Source organism: Chrysoperla carnea, chromosome 1 (assembly GCF_905475395.1).
Source record: "Chrysoperla carnea chromosome 1, inChrCarn1.1, whole genome shotgun sequence".
In the NCBI taxonomy this organism is placed as follows: domain Eukaryota; kingdom Metazoa; phylum Arthropoda; class Insecta; order Neuroptera; family Chrysopidae; genus Chrysoperla; species Chrysoperla carnea.
This window is the reverse complement of record NC_058337.1, coordinates 82002829-82028507: the sequence shown is the minus strand read 5'-3', so window position 1 is coordinate 82028507 and position 25679 is coordinate 82002829. Positions and strand designations below refer to the sequence as shown.

Genomic DNA, 25679 nt, shown 5'->3' with positions numbered 1-25679 from the left:
TTTATTCAATAAATATTTTTATTTATGTTTTCAAATTGTGTTTTACTTTTGGAGTTTCTAATTATTAGTTTAAAAAAATTATACGTCACTTCTTAATTATTAAACCGCATTTTATGATTTATTCTACGGCTTTTCAATAACGCATAACGGTAACTTCCTTAAAACAAAAATAATAAACATTAATTATTTTAGCAGCCATAGTGTAAATGAAATAGTGACAAAAAAATATGAAAATAAGTTTTACAATCATATCAGACATATTGAAGGAAGGCATAAAACCAAATAAAATTTAATACGCTCGTTGGTTGGATAGAACGCTCAGAAAATTGAAGAGTCAAACAATCAATAAAAGCACGTTTTCCTTTAAAGCTTGCACTAAGACGAAATCAAGTCCGTTTTTAGTATTAAAAAAAAAAAAAAAAATTTAAGAATATGGATGGTTTCCCAGAGCCTCCATCATTATTATACCATGTATATATGTAATATACAAGGTATACAAAGTTTAGTCCCAAGTTTGTAACGCTTAAAAATATTGATGCTATGAACAAAATTTTGGTATAGGTATTCATAGAATCATCTAATTAGTTCATTTCCGGTTGTCCGTCCGTCTGTCAACTCGATAACTCATAAACTAAATTATATCAAACTGAAATTTTTACAGCGCACTCAGGACGTAAATGAGCAACATAGGTCAAATGGGTCTTGTAAACCATTAGAGATCTTGTAAACCATTAGAGATAGAACAGAAGTTTAAATGTACATAATGTTCCTTATAAAAAAATAAACAACTTTTGTTTGAAACATGTTTTTGTAAACATCACTATTTACTCACGAGGGCACACATTAGATGCAAATTTTATGGTATGTATAAATATGGGATTATCAGTTATGAATGTGTGACATGTATGTATGTGTAATGCGAGAGTGTAATCAACACTGTCTATACATGGTATTTTAACAATTAACTCAGTCAATTGTTTGTTGATTTTTGTCGAATTTCTTAATATACAATTTTGTTTCGAGTTTCGTGATATTTATTTCAATTCATATAATTGTATTGATGGACATATTAGAGTGTATGGTTTGTATATATGGTTTATATTAAAAATTTAATACTATTTTCTAACAAATTTGAGTAGTTATTACATTAATTAATATTTAAAAAATATTATTTATGCAATTTTGTCCCTTATTTTCATAATTTATAATGCGGCAAGTATAATTCACCTACTACGTACCCAACAAATAGTATATATTTTACAACCTCAAATGATGTTGTATGAGACCAAAAATCAATTCAGAATCTTAGCTTTTTTACATTTAAAATGTCAGCCCTTTACAGTTTTAAAATATATATAGGTAATGTGTATATAATTTTATAAAATCACCAAAAAGTATTACCAAAAGAGTTCAACATACCTTAACCGTTGATAAAGGAAAGACTAAATCTAATGATTCAATTTTATGGTTTACAACGGTGATTTAAAACGTAGGCTTAATAGAATTAAAATTATTAAGTTATCTCGGGATACCATGTGACAAATATATAAAATATTATTATATCAGTGAATACTTACTTTAATATGTATAAAGACATCTTCTCTCACCTTAAAATCTGGCACAATGCCCAATTTATCTTTCCTCACTTGTGTACAATTATCATACCTACAATTCATATCATGTATCACAGCTGCTTGCAAATGGTGTTCGTATAGGTGCCACTCACTGTCTTGATATATGTGTTAAATTCATCGTGTTCTCCCGTTTTTAAAAAAAAAAACCTAAGTACATTTAATTTTTTGTTTTTATCATAAATTATAATAAATTTTTTTATTACACATATTTTTTAAATATTCATTAATTTTTCTATTCCACTTAGAAAAGTTTACATATAATATCTTACAGGAGGTAAATAAATTTTAACGTATAGCTAGAGCGTGACGCGCAGCGGGAAGGTGTATAGAAATGTCATCACTCAACAAAATATTAACTAATTTTTTTAAATGTAAAACAATAATTTTATGTGAAAAAAATGATTTATGGAATATGTTTTTTATTTTTTGGTGAAAGTTTTTTTTTTTTTGGGTTCCGTATCAAAAAGATGTGTTGACGAAATTTTGAGTGTATACAATTTTTTTTCTTTTTTTTTTTTTTTTTTGGGACGTTTTGCTAGGAAGCACACTTTTCAACTTATAAATCAAAAATCCAACAAATATCTTTAAATTCCTATTAATAAAATAAAAATTAAAAAAATAACAAATCTCTCTCTAAAATCCGCCACTCTGTTTTGTTTTTCAAACACCTATCTAAGAACACTTGGGTTTTTGAGACAAATATAATGATACCTTTAATGTTGAAATCTATTAAGAAACACATCCGTTTAGAAGAAACGAGGTAATAACAAAATTTAGAAATATACATACATACCTACAAGATACGTGCGAAAAACATAACCTCTCTTTGGCAGTCGGGCTATTGCTAACGTCAAAATACAGTATCATTTACAAATCAAAACACATTCGAAATTTTTCCGACTGACTCTTCTCTTCAATCGTCTTAAACTCTGATTTTGTTCATTGAATTTTAACTGACTTTCCCAGAAAGTGGTTTAATTCACACTTCATTAGATGATTATTTTATAATATTATGTATTACATTTTACTCATAACGAAATTATCACTTGCTGTTTATCATGAAATGTAAACACATAATTTAAGCTTCCTCATTAAATCTGACTTATAAGAAAATATATTCAATATATGTATAAAAATTTTAGGCTGGAATTGTGTGTATGTTTACATTAACAGGCTAATCTTTAAAAAGCAAAACCCATAGCTGAATCAAAATAATTTAAGAATGAAAAAAAAAAATTATGGTAACATCTCCATATTGTTTGTACACAAAAAATCTAAAGTACTCTTTGGATAATCTTGTTTTTTGTTTTATCTAAGCAATAACTTTTTTACTAAAGACAGGCAACACGGTTAAGCTTTAGACTTTTGTTCAATTTTCCCATCAAAATGTTTTAAGAATATTTTTTTGAGCTCTTAAATAAGAAGTCTTTATCATAAATGACAACCGAAATTTGGTGAACAAAAATCATAGAACTCGCGTCATCATTACGCGTCACGCTCCACCACATTGAAACAACGGTTCTCACTCATTTTTCTGTATCAACAGAACAAATTAAAACACACACGAACACTTATCACCCCCAAATCAAAATAAAGAAAATAAAAGCTAAGTTAAATCAACATAAAACCCCCAGGATAAATGCCACGGCTAATAAGCGGGATCAAACATGAAATATTTTAATATACAAACTTTATGATTTATTTATTGATGTATAAGAATTGTTATTCATTGTCTATAAATTGCCAGTATAAGAAGGAATTGCAATGGGTCCGATTTTCGAAATCGCAATTTTCAACAGATCTTTACGTTTCAGCGTATTAGCCGAAAGATGATCGAAAAAAAGTTTCACAACATTCGGCCGAGTCGTTTCCAGTCAGGTGAGATGTTAAATTTTTTCCTGATCGATATCCCGCGAACAAAAATTGATATCGACTTCGTTTTATATGTTATTTCTATGGAAATACTCAGCAACGACGTCACTTTTTATGTATCTTACCTTCCCTTTTATGCGTCCCTTCCCTTTGTTTAATTAGGAGTTTTAAACGTTCATATTTTGCGTACTTCTAAAGATTTTCAAAAACTAACTTGAAGGGATAAAAAAATTTAGTCATCGTCTTCATTACAATTCAATTTTAAACTTGTTAATGATTCAATATTAATTCTTGAAACAGTGTTAATTTACAGTAACGTCATGGATTTTAAAACCGAACCCATAACTAACTTAAAACTCACGAAAACATTGTAATAATAAAAATATCTTTTAAAATTTCAAGGTAAGAGTAATTAATTTACAAACATTAAAAAAACATATTCCACACATTAACAAATAAAAATGTTGTCGGCAAATGTGAATTACTTAGTAAAAATCAGTGGTTACCAAACAGTGACGCAGCTGTGTGTAAATAATAAATACATAATTTATAATATGATTACTATCCGAGTTATTCTTATTACTATATGAGACTTAGTTCAACGCACAAACAAGGTCACAACAGAAAAAAAAAAGAATTAAAATGGTGGTTTAAAATAAATGAATGTGATGTGTATACGTTTGGAGTATTATAAAGCGGAAGTTAATTTATATAAGTACTACATCCGGTCGAGTAGAGATGGTAGAGATATTTATTTTATTTATTAAAGACTTTGTTACAATAATCATTTTTTATAAAATTATAAAAAATAATTTTATCACATAGTTAAAATTTATTATAGTGGGAATCATGATCAACAGCAGAATGGTTCTATTGAACAAACATGTAATAAAAAATTTATGAGAAATTTTAAATCAAACCGAATTATCATTACTATATTCTTATCATTTAGAAATTTTCTATTACAACTTGCATGTATATCATTAATTTTCAACCTTTAATTTCCTTTACCAAGTCATTTGTATTATTATTATCGTGGAAAAAAGGTAAAAATGTTTATAAATGTCAAAAGGACAAAAAAAAAACACGATTGTGCTGTCTGGTCTATTAATACCACCGTAGAGACATTCATAGAGAATGCGAATGGAGTATAACGTAACGTATGGAGTATACAAACGTAAAATTCAGAAATACGTCTAGATAGTTTCTAAAATTTTTTTCCTACAATTTTAATTATCCCATCTGATATCGCGGACAGAAATGCATACGAGCTTTAAGATTTCAATTTCCTGACATTTTTGGAAATTGAGTCATAATTCTAAAGTTCAAATAATAATTGCATTTTGCAAAAATTGAGTTTTTAAGAAGATGGAAATTACTGAAAAACTGCGGACAGAAAATAACGATTAAGTTCCTAGCTCCATGCATACGAGCTTTATGCATGAAATTTTTGGCAGTTGAGTCACAGTTGTATTGTTCGAAAAGCACGAAGTACCTTCGAGTAATTATTTATGAAGTTTTCGATGTTATCAAGCCGAAAATTGATCAAATTTCTGTAAACAATAATTGCACGTTTCAAAAGTGGGTTTTTAGCCCATATATGGGGAAAAAAATTTTCTAAGAAGACGGAAGTTACTGAAAGACTTTAATTCTATAACCCAATCTTTTAAACTTACCTAACACGCATTCCGACAACGTAGTTTATGTAGAAAATTTAGGAACTTTCTTTCTTCGACGGATATTTTGTGAGATATAAGCAAAAAATTTAATTCAGCGAAATAAAAATGCCCCAAAACGGCTACCCAAAAAAATGTATAAATACCCAAAGTTTCAGAGTTTTCTTTGAATATTCTAAATAACCTATAACGATCGCAGTGTTTGTCAGCCTGCGCACTTGATTGACTATTTTATAAAGAGCTTGAAAAATAATTTTTTAAGGTACAGCATTCTAAATTTTAAATTAAATTCTCCACCATCATTAATTTTGTGGAAAAGGTTCTAATTACTTTTACTAACACACATTTCTTGTAAAACAATTTTAACGCACTTGAAAAGTGCCAAATTATCAACACTTGAAAATGTATTTATAAAACCATTAACAAAAGTCGGATTCCAATTTTTACATCTCATTTTTACAAAAATTTCTTTCATAGTTTTCGAAACATTGTATTGCTGACTACTCATAAAAGAAGAGAAGTAAATAATGAGACGTCATTTATTTCTTAATGAGTTTAAAATGATATCATAATTTCTTACCACGCAAATGTGCATTTAAAAAAAAAAAGTTAAACACAACGACGGGCCATATGTGGAACTACAGACATTAAGATGGGATTTATTTAAGTCAAGGCTGTTTGTTTGTTTATAAAGTCTTTATGATGATGACATTTTGTAAATGCATTGTTAAAAAAAAGCAGATTTAAGACACTAAACGTTCAGTTAATACGAAAAACTACTTTGTCAGTTTTCGTTTTTTTTTCAACAGATTGTTCAGATTTTTTAAAACTCACCGGCACAGAATTTCGAACAGAAAGAATTATCAAAAAAATTAACGTAATTTCCGAATTTCAGATACCTGCAACTTCGCGAATAATTATTCCATTTTGTTTAAAATTGTACACGTTTGAAAGGTTTATTTTTGTGATATAAAAAAGTGAACGCCGAATTAATTTAATCATGAAAATGATATTACCATTCGCATCAGCATTTTCGTACGAGCTTTTTTGAGTTATTAGCTTTTAAAGCAAAATGCACTTCCTAGTGAGTTGTATACGGTTAAGATGGGTTCATTTGTCGGGAAGATGTTGTTATTAAGTTAATTTTTTTGCTAACTGTTTTTGGACGAAATCTTGTGTACGTGATTAAATCTGAATATGATAGTGGTCCATGTAGCTTAATTTTCATATTTTCATGACTGTAAAAAACTATCTGCTTAAACTCAACAGTTATGATCAAATATTATAGCGCCGCACAGCAAAACTACATAGTTTGTAAATTAAACTATTCGAACGTAGTTTTTTTCCCTTTGGCTTTGAATTGCTGTGGGATGTTTTGCACGAGAAAGTGGCAACGAAATAACGCTGAAGTTATACCAAGTTACTCGCAGATTTTTAAGTTTTAAATAACATTTTTGAACGAAAAAAAAAAAAAACAGAAACACATTCTTTTAAATTTTCTACATAGATTCGAATTTTTCTGCCAAAAATCGAACAAATCAAATCTATGCGTTTTACTGGGATAAAATGCGCATATTCGGTGTATAAAATGTCATTGCAACTCTAAAAGATTTGCAAGAGAAGTTTGCTGTTAGAAAAACAAATGTAATACAATACTAAAGAAGTGATTTTGCAATTGTTATCAGTTTTAACATATATGATATTACAAACAAACTTTTAAATTGTCGAAAACAACAATAAAAACATAAAAAACCCAGCGTCCCATTCAAGAAGAGAAACAAATGAACGAAGCAATGAATTAGTTTAGTCTTATGAAATAATCATAGAACAGGAATTTTATTTAAATTATCATTCAATTCTAATAAAAAATAAACGATCTAACAAACAGGATAAAACGAATTGGCATCAATTGATTATAATTTTTTTCAAGAAAATAAATTAAATTCAAAATTTATTATCCATATGACTTAAATTCATTTATAAACGCTGATTATAAAAAAAAAAAAGAATTTTATGATAAAATCATAACATAACACCTACATTGTTTCGACGAAAGATTTCATATGAATTATTTATTTTTATTTTTACAAAATACAGGCAAGCAAGGTGGATACCAAAAATGTATGTAATTCTGTAGTATCTGTACAAAATACAGGATTATTGTCCAAAGATTAACATTTTTTAAAATTTTCATTAGCAAAACTATAGAGACTAGAGTGATACCCACCCACTTCGCTGGTTTTAAAAGTAAAGATTGATAAAGATTGCTCTCGCTTATCGCCTTTCTATAACACTCGAAATAATGTTAAGGATTGTTTTACACAGGTAAAATATATGTATGGTTTTCTATTCTTTTAAATGTATAATAGTCGTAATTATTCATTGAGTATATCAGAAAAGATGGCCGTGAAATATTTTATATTGACTATTTTTACAGAAATCTGTAATTTATGGTAATGTCAAATGACTATACTTTTACAGATATCTGTAATTTATGGTAATGTCAAATTAAAATAATTAAAATTTTTTTTTTTAAATTAATATATCTTTATTTATAATATATAGAAGTAGAGATAGAGATTTACTAAAAACTAATCGAAAGAGCATAAGTTTATTTTTAATCATAATTTTTAAATTTTGGGTTGGATTTTCCATAAATAAAGAACAACGTCATTAACAAATGAAAATTAAAATTCTTAAGAAATTTAATAAAATTGATTGAGTTTTTTATATTTAGTAATACATAGTGAGAAAAAGTATTTCCCCGTAAATTAGAAAATAATAAATAATATTTCTTACTTACAGATTGTCGAAAGTTTTTGATTATGAATAACATTCAACGAGACATACCTGAAACATACAAGAAATAAAAAATAAGTTTCTCAAAAAAAAAAAAAAAAAAAAAAAAAGAAAGAAAACAAACAAAAAATGTGTCGAGGTGTTTCTATAGGAAAAGGGGGAAAACCTACATTTCCTAAAAAGGTTTAATATATTTAATAAGGAAAAAACACACAATAATAAAGATATTTTCTCTCCAAGAAAAATAAAATAAAAGTCGTCCGCATATCTTGTGTGTATATATGTTTTTCTAAGTTTTTCTTTCCCACCCCCAAACACGTGTCAGTTCTAAAACATGTAGTGAATTTTAACAAGCGATATGTCTATGATATATCATGTAACAAAATTATACGTGCTTCACTTAACAAACTACGTTTAAAAACGACTATGTATACATGATTTAGTATGGAGAACCAACCAAATGTATTTTAGGAGTATTTGGTTCAAGTGAATACACTATACATTTCTTAATACAGTGTGCCAATTTGCAGAATTTTGAGTTACACTTGATTTTGCGCTAAACTTATTCATGATGGTAAATCTTAGCCATTACATGTTGAAAAATATCTTTATCATATAGATGAGTTTCAACATACTACATGCGATAGAAGATAAATAAAATTTAGTCAAAAATTTCTATCGAACTATGTTCCTTATCGCACGTTATGATTTGTTTGCTGGTTGGGAGGTAAAACCAAAAAAGCGCAACAAATAATAATGGCCTAAAAATTCCTAATAGGCTACCCAGGAAACTAAAGCTTTGTTAATCGATGCAGCTTGCCATGAACATTTAGGATTTTTTATCTAAAATTTATGTTTTTTCATTTCAAAAAATGAGTTGTGAGTGTTTTTAAACATAATAGAGATAATTTAAAGTAAGTAAAAGGAAATTTTACGTTTTAAATATCCTGATAAAAAAATTGTGGGTAATGTACGCACATATTGGGTTGACTACAAAATCAGAAGTATACAGAAGAAAAAAGCACAAAATGATCTTACAAAATTGAACATGAGCATAATCAATCATTCAAACCAGCAAAAAAATCAAAGCAAAACTGATTAAAAAATTAAGCGCTACATTTATAATGTACGAAGATGCGATAACAACATAGTTCCTACCGAGGTCCCACAACACCTCACGATGTTTTTTTACATATAAAATTGATTTATACAGTCTGCATTTTGGTTTTGTTTTAACTAAAATTTGTATTTTACAAACGGTGTTTGAGTCCCATTATTTGATTGACACTACGGTGTATACAATGTGAATTGTTTTATAGATAGTAGAATAGATAGAAATACACAAAAGATGAAGTAAACAAGTGTATTTAGAAAACCAAAGCTATTTTCTATTCTGATCGCAATACAGTGCGACAGTAAGTATGGAATAGAGTTAAAATGGAATGTATGAATCGTTGTTATACAGTATTATGTTTTTGGAAAACAATAGACATTTTCAATACCTTACGTTGTTCATTTATTTCTTATCTAGATGTCACTTCACAAAGCCATTTCAACAGGTTTTATATTATTAATGACGAAAAGTATGTGTACTCTTAAATCTACACATTGACCAAAAATATTAAATACTATCTTCGCATGATCTTTACCAATATTTAATGAAGATAAAACGAAAGATAAAGTGAAAGAAATAATTGAAAAAACCGAATAAATTTCTTTCATACAGGATAAAATGTGGTACAAAGGATATAATGTACCTTGTTGATTCATTCTCTAGTTTCACAAAAAATATATCGATAACAACTGTACGAAGACGAAGGTTTTTACTAGAAGACCAGCAAAGTAGAGTCAATGTCCAGGTGCATTTGTTCTAAAGAAAAATGAAAATAACATTTCACAATGTTATCTATAATAAACTATGATTTACTCGCTTGTTACCCGCCCGCTTTACTGGGCTTGAAAGTAAAAACCACCGCTTTAAAGCCTCCGCCTGTCTTGATCTCCCTTATCCCCCTTCCATCACACTCGAAGGGGTTATTTTACACAGCCAGAATATAAGCACAGTTTTCAATTTTGTAAAGTGTAAAATTGTCATAATTCATTGAGTAGATGAGAAAAGATGACCTTGACTTGTTTTAATATTTACTATCTTAAATTTTTACAGAAATCTGTAATTTATGGTTCAAAATGACGATAATAGATGGAGCAGTAAAATGTCAGATTAAATTTAATTTTTTTTAAATATTTTTTTATAAATTATAGCTCATGTGTTATTCTGATATATGAGCTGTATTGTTGTTTAATTTCACTCCAATCCATTCAAAAAAACAAACAAAAATCCTTCCTTTAACATTTATTATATATAGGGGTAGGGAGTTAGTTTAAGATTAAAAACATTTCGTATTATTATTGTTTATTAAAAAGTTCAATTTATTATTATTAAAATTTCAATTTTTAACCAAAATATAAATTAGAATAATCTTTTTACAGGTCTTACTATATTTTGTCTAAAGACAAAAACAAACACACATTTTTTTATCAGGGCACTATAAACCGTAAAAGACATCTCGCGTGCCGTAAAAATTTTTCGCATATTGCACTAAGCTTTTTTTTTATTGCACTAGACAGTACCTAAAAGTTATAAAATAGAATTTGTCCTTGCTAGAATTCATATTATATTATTATCTAGTCCCAATTAACCATGTCTTTCTCTTTCGAAAGAACATAATTTCAATTTTAAAATGAATTTTTTCATCATATTGATATGTGCAATTACCTCAATGTTTCCATCTTGAGTACAGAGATAATAATATTTTTTGTATACTTGTAAGTATGAACGTATAAATGTTTAAGTTCATTACCATGCAAGTAGTAAAGAATGACTTGTTCAAATTATTGAGGAAGTTTTTTTTTATATTTTATATTTTGAGGCTTTGTATTTTTCTAGTTAAATAATGCAGGTATGTACGCAAGTTTTTTATAACTATTGTAAATTTTGTAAAGATATAAAAATGTGTATGTTATCTTTACAATGTCGAAACCATAAGAATTTTTCTCATTTAGAAAAAATAATGTTAAGTCTATTTGGTTGACATTTTGTGGTCGATGTTCTGATCAAATTTACTATGAGCAGATCCTCAGACAATGCGAATTTTTTTACCAAAACTGTTTTTACGAAATAAAATTCACTAATCTTCAAGTTTTATACCATGTATATATGAAATATACATAGTATATTAAGTTTAGTCCCAAGTTTGTAACGCGAAAAAATATTGATGCTACGAAAAAAATTTTGGTACAGATGTTCATAGAATCATTTAATTAGTTCATTGTCGGTTGTCCGTCCGTCTGTCAACACGGAATCTAAAAAACGAAAAGAGATATCAAGCTGAAATTTTTACAGCGTACTCAGTACGTAAAAGTATGGCCGAGTATGTAAATGAGCAACATAGGTCAATTGGGTCTTGGGTCCGTAGAACCCATCTTGTAAACCGTTAGAGATGGAAAAAAACTTCAAATGTAAAAAGTGTTCCTTATAAAAAAATAAGCAACTTTTGTTTGAAAAATTTTTTCATAAACATCACTGTTTAACCGTGAGGGCGCAAATTAGGCACCAATTGTATTGTATGTATTATATGGGAATATCAGGTATATATGTGTGGCATGTGTAATGTGATAGAGTAATCAACAATGCTATATATCGTATATCAACAATTAACTCAGTCAATTGTTTGTTTTCACTTGTTTAGTTTCAATTTGAATATTGACATATAATTTAAAGTTTTATATTTTTCTTCATTTACTCCTTATCCTTTTAAATCAATAAAAAATTAACCATATAAAATAAACGTAGGCATAAGAATACTTCAAAAAGACAATCATGCTCATTAATATCAACTCGCTTTTGTTTTGGATCGTTGTCAAAAAACTATTCAAGTAAAAAAATCAAATATATTTAACATTTATCAAATAGCGCTGTGTTACAAAGTTTTGATAGTCTTTACTTGAACTTTTTAAAATAAAAAGGTCTACTGATAACATCTCCAGTCAGCAATTTCAGGTTAAGGATTTGAAGATTAGTTCAAATGTACTGATCAATTAATATTTACAAAAGCTAATTTTGAAAAAAAAAAAAAAAAAAATTCGAAATAAAACCTACGCGCAATTTATGAATAATTCTAAACTAATGTCCCTTGTTTGTTCCAATTGGATATTTGCATGATTTTTTTTATGCTCTATTTTTTGCTTTGCTTTTATTTATTCATTGTAACTTTCTATAGGTCCAATCATTAAATTAGTTGAGTTTCGTCAAATTCCAAAACAAAAATTTTTTTGCGATTTTCTCGATTTTATTAAAGGGGTACCCCTTAAAAAATTTGTAAAAAATCAGGAATTTTTTTTATGTCCAATTTCGATAAAACTCAGTATAAAAGGTAATTTTGACCCAAAAAAATCAAAAATCGGGTGCATTTGACGATTTGTCCAATAGTTATTGAGACACGGACTAAAATCGAACCAATTATTACGATATCTCATAAACTTTGCATCCAAGCATTAAACTTACCTGATTTTTATACTTTTTGGATCAAAATTACCCCACCCACTGAGTATCATCAAATTCCAAAACAAGATTCTTTTTACGATTTTCTTGATTTTATCAAAGGGGTACCCCTTAAAAAAATTGCAAAAAAACGAGAAATTATTTTTATATCCAATTTGGATAAAACTCAGTATATTAAGTAATTTTAACCCAAAAAGTACAAAATCTACAGCGTTTGATGACTGGTCGAATAGTTTTTGAGATATGGACTAAAATGGAACCGAACATTGCAATATCTCAGAAACTCTGCATTGTAACTTATAAAGGTGAAATAATTTTTAAAATTGGTTAAGTAGTTAATTAAAAAATGACGAATTTTCATACAAACTATCATCTCCTTTTCACCACAAAAATTACAGAGATTCATATATAACTTTCATCTCCAATTTGACCCTCTTTATTGTTTATCCGTGAGGGCGCAATGTATACAAGGATAGACAGTTGAAAATTTGCAGGTAGCTTCAACTAGTACTCTTTTGAAACATTCTCGAAAAACAAAATTCAAGAAAATAAGTACTCAAATATTTTCAAAACTAAATACATGGTAGCCAATAATTGTATAGTGGTTTTTAAACTCTACTAATTTATTTAAAAAAATAATGCAACTGATGTACAACACTTTCTATACAGGATATTTCAACAATTAACTCAGCCACTTGTTTTTATTTATGTTTTCAATAGAAGTCATTTCCATGGTCATTCTTATTAAATAATAAAAGCGTCATTCAATTGTCTGTTATAGGAATTCTTTCATATTGTATATGAAAATAAAATATTAAATAAAAATTTCTTCTTTGATTTGCATAAAGTAACAACATAGTAGAAAAAAATAATCTTCCATTTTTATTTACTATACGAATGGGACGATATCAGGGTGGGTTATCATAGTGAAAGCAAACAGAGAATGGGAGGCGGTAAGCAAGCAGGAATATTTTGTATCTTATAAAAAAAAGAGAAGGTAAAAAGATATAATAAATTAACTCACTTAATTATTTTAATACAACAAGCTAAGAAAAATCCTCTTAAAATACAATTAAAACAAAAAAAATATCTTAAGAATACATATACACGTGTACAGGGTATTTCAAGTAGGTATTATAAGGACTATGTAAGAATTATATTTCTAAGCACAATATATAATTTCATAATGATTTTAACATTTATATGGAAGGGCCTATATCAAGAAGACGTATCCACCGAAACAAAACTTTTCAGCCTTAATAGAAAAAGAGAAAAAATTATAATACATATGTAATATTATTTACTCTCTTTGTTTGTAAGGTCCAACATAAAATAAACCAAGTCTAATTTTTAAAAACATAGTAAACTAAAAATGAAAAGGGAGTTCGGATACATTTATCAAAAGCCACAAATAATCCTTCAAAGAGCCGCATATGGATGGTGAGCCGCAGATTTAAAGATCGATGTATATGACGGTCTGTTTGTTCAAACTCGCAATGGCATTGCCTATTTTCATGAAACGTTCTGTATATAAATACATACTCAATATTATATGATGAATACAATTTCATTAAAAACTTATTTCATTATTATTATTTTTTCTTTTTTTACACCTGATATTTCCTTTTCTCCTTTTACTTTACTAGATACAAAAAACTACACCTCCATCGTCATTGTATCGCAAACGCTGTAGAGTGAGTACGAAGTACTGAATCTCTGGAGTGAGTGAAACAAACCACCCACAAGATTTTTTTTTCTTGTGTTACTTTATTTATATATATTTTTTATATTTAAAAAGGAATTCGTACAACAATTATATTTATTTCATATATAAACCTTACCTTAGCTATGTATCCTTTAAAAAAATACTTTTTCATAGTGTTTTATATTTTTGTTTCATCTTTACTAATTAAAACAGCATTTGTTTACCTTGATGAAATCTACACTAATTCTAATATACACAAAGAGATAACATTTACTGGTTTTTTGTATGTTTATTTTATTTTTTATTTTTTTTGTATGTAGGCGGTAATCTTTGGAACTACTGAACCGATTTTGATTCAATTTAATTACATAATTCTTTATTTTATAAGTAAGGGGCCGGCAATGAAGGGGGAGATACGCAGCTGTGACTGCCTTTGTTGATATGCTACATTTCTTTGGATATATCTTAATATTTCAACAGCTAACGGGCTTAAAATGAAAGAACTGGGCTTAAAATTTGAAAATGAATATTTTACTATCAGCTGATTAAGAAAATCACAACTTGGGAGGCGTTTCGCGGAAGCATCACGCAAAATATTTAAAAAAAGAAAATAAATTTTGCAATTTGTTATTTATGTATATAGACTTGGTGTATATCTGAACTTTTGTTAAAACATTTGATTAATTATTTGCAAAATTGTTAATTGCAGTAAAATTTATATGCAGATTAAATTCAAAATATGTCAAATACTTCAAAGAAAGATAAAGATACCCAAATTCATTAAAGTTTATTTCTTAGAATTCTATTTCTACGAAGAAAATTCATTTTTTACTTTAAAAGTAGTTATATTTTCTCAAAATTTTGAAAATGTTCGTAGAAAATGAAAATAAATGAATGAATTAAGAAGCCAAAATTATGAATTTTGGCATCGATGATTTTGATAATCGGTACAGAAAATTCATTGAAAATTGACATGGAAGGTAACAATTTCTTACTTTATATTTTTTATATCTTATATTAAAATTGAAAAGGAGGTGAAAATAGGATAAAAAGTTCTTTCTTTTCAAAGTATCTTTTGTTTTGCCAAAAATTATCTTGTTTTTTAACATATTTTAAAATCTCCTCAAAGTCCTCCTGGCGGCAACCACGAATATAATTTGACATAAATTCGTAAAACAGTTATGTTTACTTGCTTCATCCCAACCTTGTACAAGTACTTTAAGAATCATAAAAAACGGCAGCTTGAGCAAGATTTTCTTAATGATTGGGAAAAGATAATGAAAATAGGTATTGAAGAAATAATGACATAAAAGCTGGAAATGTCTCCAAATGAAAATTTCAGAAAAGTAAATTGATTTTTTGTAATGGCCTTTTACACTAGCACAAATTCAGTACCTTCGAAAAATGCTTATATTATACCTAAAGTCGTCCTATTAGCTCAGTTGGTTAAGGCGTAACTAATTCCGTCCGCGGTATGCTTAGGGTAGCGGGTTCCATTCCCGCCGTCGTAACAAAATTAATTTAATTAATAGTTGTGATGGGCTTATGTAGTGCATGGTAAATGCATGAAGAAGGTGCACTCAGCCTCTGAAATTGATGAGCTGATAAATGAAATTATCAGCGGAAAGGTGGTAAACACATATATGGTATCACAATGGGATCTATAGCCTAAGTGTGTCCTTCGTGGATAGCCAAAATAACCCAACGAAACCTATACGTAAAATAAAATCAAAATACAACAAAACATAAGCCCAAAATTTGATTGATAAATTCTGGGAGTGCTCCAGTATTTTTTGAACAATCGATTACTTTATGTAAAGTATAAATTTTATTAATTAATAAACTAATCTATGATATCCTTTGTTTCAAAGATAAATAATTATTGCTTGAAGGTAAATAAAACTGAATAACATACATTTCAATATGCTTGTATACCTGTTTTACTAAACAAACGATATTGTTTGATTCAATACATGTTAGGTTATTCTACGTTTCAAAGTTTTGTATAGAACGAAACATGTACTTATTGTTGAACTAAAGAAGAAAAATAATATTCATAATTTTTTTTATATTCAAGAAGAAGTAAATTGAATTTTGAATGTGTTCTTTAATCGAATTTGAAGGTTGTTTTTTCAAATGTAATTGAATTAAATCGAAATTACTTCAATTATTAACACGGTAGTTTGATTTTTTTCCAGCAAAATCAAAATTAACTTCCTGTAATAAATATTAACGTAATAGGTAATACCCACCTTCTCAAAAAATCATAAAAAGTACTTGACGAGTTTTAATAATTGTATTGCAAAAGTTCAATTGAATACAATGAAAAAAAAATTAAGATATCTGAACCAAAGATGATCCATTTTAAAAATCGCATGCTTGTTAACCTTAGAATTAGTTTAAATTTGGCGCTTATGTTCGGTTAGTGCTTTAGATAAAGAGTGTTTTCCGAAATATACATCAGTATACTGACCAGTGTTACACATAACCTATAAAATATATTATGGCATATTTAACTATAATGACGACAATGGGTGCGTTTGGCAGAAAAAAGCGCTTGAGAGCGCTTACTAGCGCTGAAAAACAAACTGTACAGTTTTCGGCCAGGACATGTTTGCTAACTTCAGTTGCGCTGACACAATCCGCCATTTTGCTTATTTATTTTGTTTGTTTTGAAGTAGAGTTCATAAGTTGTTTTGTGCAATTAGTTTCAAGTAATATTAAAATAAACAATAATGTCAGTCCAAAAAATAGTAAAATATTTACTATTTGGCAGCGCTTACCGCTTAACAATCGCCATTGTGCTTACAAGCGCTTCCTAGCGCTTTTTTCTGCTAAACGCACCCAATATGTTATAATAAATATACTTTATAGGTTATGTGTAGCACTAGTCAGTATACTGATGTATATTTTGGAATACACCCTTAAAAAGTTCATATCAAAGGCATGTAGCCGCCATTTTTGTAGAGATTGACAGTTTGTGAGTCACGTTGCAAATGGCCTACTATTTATAACCTCATATACACAAAATTGTTAGTGTATCTTTAAAAAAACACACCTGTTTTCGGGTATAAAATACAAAGTAACTTATTTTTAAGGGTATTCCTAAGAAGATTCTTGTTTGAACCTTTTTTTTCAATTAAAAGGCTACTAAGGTATAATTGCATCTTATTAATGAGTTATAAAAAAGTAATTTTCCTTTTGAGTTATAAGTGATTTTCGTGCTTGTTTAAAAAATTTTTTCTACTGCTAATAAGGTCGACCAAAATTGGCAAGGAAAAATTGTGTGTTAATTTGCAAAATTATTTTTGTTTTCACTTTAAAAATTGTTAGAAAAGAGAAAAAAAGTTAATAATTAAAGGTTTTAATTTAGAGATTTTTGTTTCGTAGGTAGCTTAATTTTCACAAATGCCTAAGACAGCCCACAATTATTATATTAACAGAATTATTGTGAGACTAAATGAACTGAGACAATTCCTAAATCAATGAACAATTAGAACATCTATTGATACTGAAAAATTGAATCGATTCTCAAGAGACGAAACTTTTTTTTCAATAAATAGCATTTATTATAAATTATTATCAATAAAATCTAATAAGGACATTAATTTTAATAAAAATTGATTAACAAAAGTCAATTGGAGTCAACAAACCATTATTTAACACTCATTGTAAACGCTCATTAAATAGTCTACAGTACGTATTAGCGTAAGTTTTTATAGATATCCTTCCTTTTGAAACTTTGTGTGCGACTTCATGACAGGTCGGTGGTAACATTTATTATTAGAAAGTTTCCTTGAAAATGTTTCAAGCACAAGCCTGAAATTAGATATTCCAAAGGGACAACCACATAACTTATTTGTACACAAGTCAAAGTCGGTTATAAAAATATTCAAAAGACCAATCAATATTTATAACATTTATAAGCGATATGTACATTTTTAAGCTGTTTTGAGTGATATGTACAATTGAAAATCGATTTATGAGTTAATAAGATCCAAAATGAAATAATAACGGCTCATAGGGTCACATAAGGCCTTAATATGAACGTCTAATATGGCATGCATTCAGAAGCCACACTTGTAAGACCGAGACCGGAAAACCGAGGCTAATTTTGCTCATCACTAAATTACATATGTATAAAATGGATGCAGAAATATTTCATTTAAAATTAAAAATCGAAAATTTTCAAAAACGTTCAGTAGGTACAAGGAAAGTACAAAAAGACAAAAATGTAGCTAGATGTTCGATGTGTTAGATTTTACAAGAGTTCCTAATATCAAAATATCTGCGGCTAAACATTATACGGCTAATGGTTTTAGAGTTTTGTGAGGTACGTACATAAATCCATCTCATAGCATACACCGAAAGATCACGCTCAAGCTAGACGACATGGAAAAAACCATGCGTATATAAAGTTTAAGCTTGTGCCCTATTTACTGTTTCGTTACCTTCACAATAAAACATTCGAAAGTTAAAAAATACGGTATTCAAAAGAACTACCTCTAAGACGCACTGTGAACTAAACACACAATATATTACATACCATAAAGACATGAACTATGAACCACCCTATAAAAAACCATTTAAAACAATTTAAAAATTACTTAAGTAAAAAAACATCAAATTCTTTTAATTGTAGTATTTGTTACAGTTTTATTCACAGCTGACGTCATTGTTAAATTAAAACATATGTTAAAAAGTAGTAATTAGAAACACTTAACATAATACATTCTTAAGTAGTAAGATTTTTTTACCCACGTTTAAATTGTAAAAAAAATTAATTATTTATTTAAAACAAAAATAACAAGTAGTTTTAAGGTGAAATAACCTTCAAATTTTAAAATGTTAATTGAACTGAGTACCTACTCCTTATAATTCGTACCGTAAACAGCGATGAAAACTTTAAAAATAATTTTTGATAAATTAGGAAAAATCCTTTCGAATAAATGTTGTTAATTTCTTATGTTGCAAATTTTTGATTGACCTGTTTTCTACAAATGCTGCTATTGGTGATGCGGGATAAATTCAAATCGTGCGCAAAGAGATAATAGATCAACTAAGTTACGTTACAAACATACAAACAAACTGACTACGACTTATTTTTCATAGCTTTTAAGAGAAATCCTTCTTAAAATATATTAATTGTCTATAGTTTTTAGCAATAATTTAACTATAATAATAATTAAGAGATCATTATATAATAATTCACAAATTAAGTGATAATTCATTCAGCGTTATATAATAATTAGCTTAATTAGTCATTTTTTAAGACCACAAGTAACATAATAATTTTAATTACATGTAATTTATCTTTTTCTCCTAAAGTATTTAAGTATGTCGTCAGTCTCGAAAACGACACATTCAGACGATCATCATAACAAATTGAAAGTGTATCAATATAAGTATAAAAGACAACAGATATACTTTTTTTGTAGAATAAACATGACGCTATTGACCTGAATGTTTTTTTAAACAACTTTCCCTTAAGGGAAATTATACAATGAATGTTATAAGGTAATATACATATTACCGCATTCAAGATACTATACAATAATCATTTTGTATTTGAACCAAAACTTGTTTCATTACTTGATTTGATTTAATAGTTCAATTGCTCCAAGATGTTATTCACGTCATTGAATTAACAATACTTCTAAAAAAAGTTATCAGAATAAAGAAAAAAGTTATTCAAAGATGTAAAACGTTATGGAGATATGCAAGGATTGAATAATACTAGAGATTTCAATAAAATTTTATTAATACATTATTTGATTAACAACTAGTTTCAAAAAATCACAAAAAATTCCTATTCGGGCTTTTTATTATGATTTTATCGTTCAAAGTTGACTGAAAAAATGATGAATCATATAGGTTATCCGTTTCAATTGGATATTTCTATATAAAAAAATCTAGAGAGTGTGACTTTGCAATAGAGCGAGAGAAATGAAGTACATTTTTAAAGATATATTGGTAAAAATTCGGAAAGCCGCCAATAATGTCTTTAGAGAACATTTTGTTTGTCTTCTTATAAAATCCACAATTTTTTAAACGAATATTTACATATACAATTTTTGGGATATTTTATTCAATTAAGTTGGGACATTTTTGTTAAATAAACGGCAGAAATATTTTGAAAGTCTCCCTTTAGGAAATGAAACATCACCCAATATACTGAGAAATATGAATTTCAACAGAATATGAAAGTTTCAAAGTCTCATAATATGCAAATTTTGAAATTTCGCCGGAGGTTAAAGACAGAATGAGTTGAGACTGAGTCTACGCGAAATATGTTGAGACTGAGCCTTTGAAATAACAAGAAAAGAACGATTTTCTTCTGAATAAAAATAATACGACGTTTAAGTCACTTATACTATTTTCAACAATAAAATCTCAGTCAAGTTTATAGATTGGATACACAGAATATTACGTATGCAAGAATGTTGCTTATTCAGCATTCCAAATGGAAGATGAAATTTATAATTATAATATTTATCTTTCCATAAAATAACCATCTACAACTTTACATACTTATAAACGAATTAAGTATCATATTTTATGGTCTTACGTACAACATTTGACGATTTAAGTATAGAAGTATCGTTTATATAATAAGTGTTTAACGAGTAACTTAAAAGTATTTTATTTTAAAGTTCGATAACTATAACTATTTCGTATCATTTACTTATTTTATTTAAACTTCCGTATGTAGTTTAGATTTATTGTAAACGATGAAATCATTGAAAGAAACAAGTCTTAAACAAAGTCTTTTTGTAAATGTCAGCTACAAAGAGTCATTGACCTAACAATTATAACCAGTAAGAAAATTATTTACATTGCATCGATGATGGTAAATTATGGATTTTGAATAATTATTTAAATAAATAATAAAAATTATATTTAATAATTTTATTTATTCATTTAAAAAAAATACAGTTGTACAAATACTTCTTTATATTTTCTTTCTTCTATTTCTCTTTTTCTTCCGAGACATAAGATGGCACGTTAAACAAAAACCGCTAGATTTCTTGAAAATTTAGAAAAGAAAATTTTTCCAAAACAAACTAATTTGCACTAAAATGTAAGCAAATAACGATAGTATAATGTAGTTACAATTATTGTTATTTTCGGGGTCGGTGTCAGCCAAGGAAACAACTCTGACAGAACAGTTTGCTACATTAGCTTGGCGGACACCGACTTCAAAAATAACAATAATTTTAACTACATTATTTTATCGTTGTTTTTTTTACTTTTTAGTGCATATTAATCTGTTTAGGAAAAGTTTTGCTTTTGAAGTCGGTTTTCTTTTTATTTAGTTTTTTTATTTTGTGATTTTTAGTGAATTTTAAGTACCTACACTAACTAATTTGTCACTAAAAAAAGAATCATCGAAATCGGTTGGCGTGATATTGAGTTATACTTAATGCAAATTTAAGACTTTTATGGTTTTCTCATGGATGTCGTTGTCAGAACTGGACCAAAATGAAATGGGAGCACAGGGGAACACACATTAAAAAAATACAGTCGAATTAATAACCTTCTCTTTTTTTGGTTTGAAGTCGGTTAATAATAAAAAATATCTGAATGAAAAAATAGAGTCGATGTTTTTCATAAGGAAATACCCTAAAATAATATCATTGAATTAACATTTCTTTTCTATTCTAATATGTTGTTTTTTGTCCACACACTTTACCCAAAACAACATTACACAAATGTTTGCTTTGACACTCCCACTAACTGAGAGTTAGAAATTTGGTATAAGTACTTTACACAACACTACAAGAAGTTCATTGAACAAATAAACCATACATTAGAGAAAAAACTTACACATCTTCATTTAAAAGGACATCTTCATGTAGCTTCATCCTTGTTTACACGTATAGATACAGGATGATTTGTTACAGTTCATCGGCAAACACAGATTGAATCATTCTAAGAATCAAATACTACCTACATTCCTAACACTACTTCAGAAAAAGATTTGTAAGTTTCTAAATAATTTATAGATTTTCATGCATAACACCAGTTTTAACGTATGGATGTCAATCATGGGCTCTAAAATACATGATTAGCAATAAACTGGATATCTGCCAGACGTTCAAAAACACAAATTCGCTCAGCAAAGTTTATTGCTAAAAAGCTAAAGTGGACCTGGGCAGGACACATTTTACGTACAAACTATCGATGGGCAAATCGAATTATATTCTGGACATCAAGAATGAATAGTAGAAATACTATGGTGGACATACATGGTCGAGAATTGTTTCTGATAGACAAGCGTGGAAAAACGCATTAGATATTCTGCCCTTATTGTGATGCCATTCACATTTGTGAAAGGAGAGGCCGTTACCCATTTACTGGGATCAAAGCTTATTATTATTATTAAGTTTCTAAAAAATTTTTTAAATTCGAAATGTATAGCTGAGGAATACGATTGTTTTCCTAAAGCTGTCCAAATGATTTCTTGCACTTTCAAAACACGCTTTTCCCTTTGGTTCATCTTCAATCTAAGATCTCATGCCAGACTACTTAAGACGGCATCCACATGACTAGCCAAGATGCTGTTTGAGTTATTTGAGTGTCAAATATGCCTACGACAAGCATTTTTTTTAGAAAATATACCAAACACTGTAGTATGTATTTGTACCTTCCATCATTTAGTTTACAAGTTACACATTATCAAGATGACTTCCACATTGAGCTGGACCAATTCATGGACTGTCATATTTGGTGATAAACGAAAATCTTGATACTGTCTAATGTCCTCTGAAACTTTTACTCTTCGAAGACTACGCAACACCAATACTGAGACAAAGATCCTGATAATCAATACCGTAAGTTATACTTTTAAAGATTTCATTATATATATTATGGCGGAGATATGATATTAAGATTATATTATATAACGGAGGAACTATCGAGTTATTTTTTCACAGTGCGCTATTTCTGTCGGTTCTGTTTATCAATCAAAGCTGGTTTGCATAGCCAGCGAATTGTCGATTTCAGACTAATGACAGACTGTCTAATTTGTCAACAGAATCTGTCAGACATCTGTTGACACCCTAGCACGATTGCACGTTTGGAAATGGTAAGCGTATTTTTTTATTTTTTGAGTGTATAACTTACGATCACAAATATTATATGTTTTCTTAATTCTCCTCTGAAATATGCTCATATCCTGTCGCATAAGGGTTGAGAAATAGTATATTACATATCTAGGGACCAAAAGTACAAAAATGTCTCAGATATCATGCTGATTGTCTCCCGAGGCGAAGGTCAGGGTGACAAACACGATATCTGAAACATTCTGTACTTGCTCCCGTGCTGTATATCCTATTTTCATGCCCAATGGAGGTGAAAAACAGAAACTTCGTTTAACAGAGCGGAACGAAAATTGACACTTTCCGCCTGAAGGGGAGAAAATAAAATTGTACTCGCAGATTTATAAGGAGCACGCACGCTACGCAGGCGCGGATCTAAGGGGGGGGGGGGCACAGGGGTCATGACCCTCCCCAAAACAGCCCACATTTCAAAAAAAAGAGCTGAATCAATATTTTACAAACCGAAAAACAAAAAAAAACCAACAAATTAGACGAATTTTTGCATGCGAGTATTCTGATTTTGTTTTTGATTCATTGGAGAAATTCAGTTTTCTTTGTTTATTTGGTTTTTTTGTTATTTTATTGAAAAACAAAAATGACAAAAATCCTATGACCCCCCCCCCCCCCGAAAAAAATTTCTAGATCCGCGCCTGACGCTACGTACCATAGACCATTATTCCATCATTTTAAACCCCATTATTCTAAAAACATTTTTTTCCCTAAATTTTCACCAAATGATTTTTGCAAACTTTGTTGGTGAGCTCACAAATCACTCTATATAAGTAAAGAAAATCTTATGAAAACAACTAACTAGAGTGAAAATTGTGTGAAGTGCTTGGCAAAAAAAAAAGGTGAATTGTTGTAAAATCGTGCGCAACAAACAAACTCTTAACGAAAATTGTCGACTAAAAAGCTAAAGAAAAACAATTGATGATGACAAAAAATTCATGTGTTTTTTCCTATAATAAAACAAATGAACGCAGCAAGGAAGTTTTCTCTTGACTTCAACTTGCAACATTTTATTTGTTATTCTATTTGTATGAGATAAAAGTGGTTTGTTAAAAAAACTGTAAAGAAAATTTAAAGGTAAAAGTTTTATTTTTTTACAGGATGAATCTGCAAATTATTATTACTAAAAAGCATCTTTAGTAGTACGTGCGAAATTTGACTCAATTTCTTTATTTGGAAGGTATTGTTTGACCATTGTTCATAAGCCCATCAGCATAACAACTTTTATATCTATGGAAATTGTGCTAAAGATGGGTGTTCTCTTTCACAGATCGGTAATTTCGTGATCGCCCATGCTAGTTCTTTTATTCGAATTCGGTGGCTTTTATACATATAGCCAAAATACTTCTTAATTATCTTTGAATAAAATCTGTTAGTTTGTTAAAAGGTCCTAAGTAGGGAGTGTTCATAGTTTAGATTGATGCAGAGATACCAGCATATTTACGGCAGTTATGGTTGCTGTAAGAGTCTCCTCGATAGCTAGTTAATATTAGAGTCTAATTTGAAATTATTACATGGTGAGATGATCCTACAATTCTGAAAGTGTAGCAGATGAGAACTGAAATATTTATTACCTAAGACGGTTCTATACACATTTTTCAATGGCGTGAAATAATTATTTTATTGGCGTGAAACTTTATAATTTTTTAAAACTCTTCTTAAACATTGGTTGGTAGAAAAAAAATGTTTATTAAGGAAAGCGGTTTTCCAGATAAGAATGGTTAAAGATACAATTGAATTTCAAGCACTGCGATTATACTCTTTATTCTATCGATTTGAAATTTGGAAATGTTATAGGTACTCATATTCTATCTGCCCTGGTTATTTTTCGAAAATCCTGTTAATTTTCACAATTTTTACTGTACACACTTAATTACTTTTTCGTATTCCACTATACCTAGATGTGAACAATGAAAATTGGGAAAATTTTTTCGAAAAATAAAAGTAACTAGGGCAGGTAGAATAATAAGTACCTATAACATATACAAATTTCAAGTCGATAATGTAAAGGATATAATTGCAGTGCTTGAAACTCAAATGTGACTTGAACCATTCTTATCTGGAAAACCGCTTTTCTTTATAAACATTTTATTCCACCAATGAATATTTTAGAGGAGTCTTAAAAAAATTATAAAGTTTCACGCCAATCAAATGATGATTTCACGCCACTGAAAAATGTGTATAGAACCGTCTTAAGACTAGTTTTTTATTTTAAAACTAACATTTATATCCAATATTATCACACTTGACACATAAAACAGATAAATTTTCTTGCACTTTCATAAAGAAAAATAAATATTATTATTATATATATTTTTTTAG

The 25679-nt window shown here is 28.5% G+C and overlaps 1 protein-coding gene across 3 annotated transcripts in view; it reads right to left on the bottom strand.

Moving 5' to 3' along the window:
• Positions 1 to 25679, bottom strand: part of LOC123290557 (polypyrimidine tract-binding protein 1) — a 740982-nt gene that overhangs the window by 631161 nt on the left and 84142 nt on the right. For 2 of the 3 annotated variants that reach the window (XM_044870779.1, XM_044870780.1), the window contains exon 2: positions 7986 to 8032. The exons of the other annotated variant lie outside the window; for it this stretch is intronic. The gene's annotated coding sequence lies outside the window, so the exon portion shown is untranslated. The remainder of the gene's footprint in view (positions 1 to 7985; positions 8033 to 25679) is intronic. 3 annotated transcript variants of the gene reach the window in all.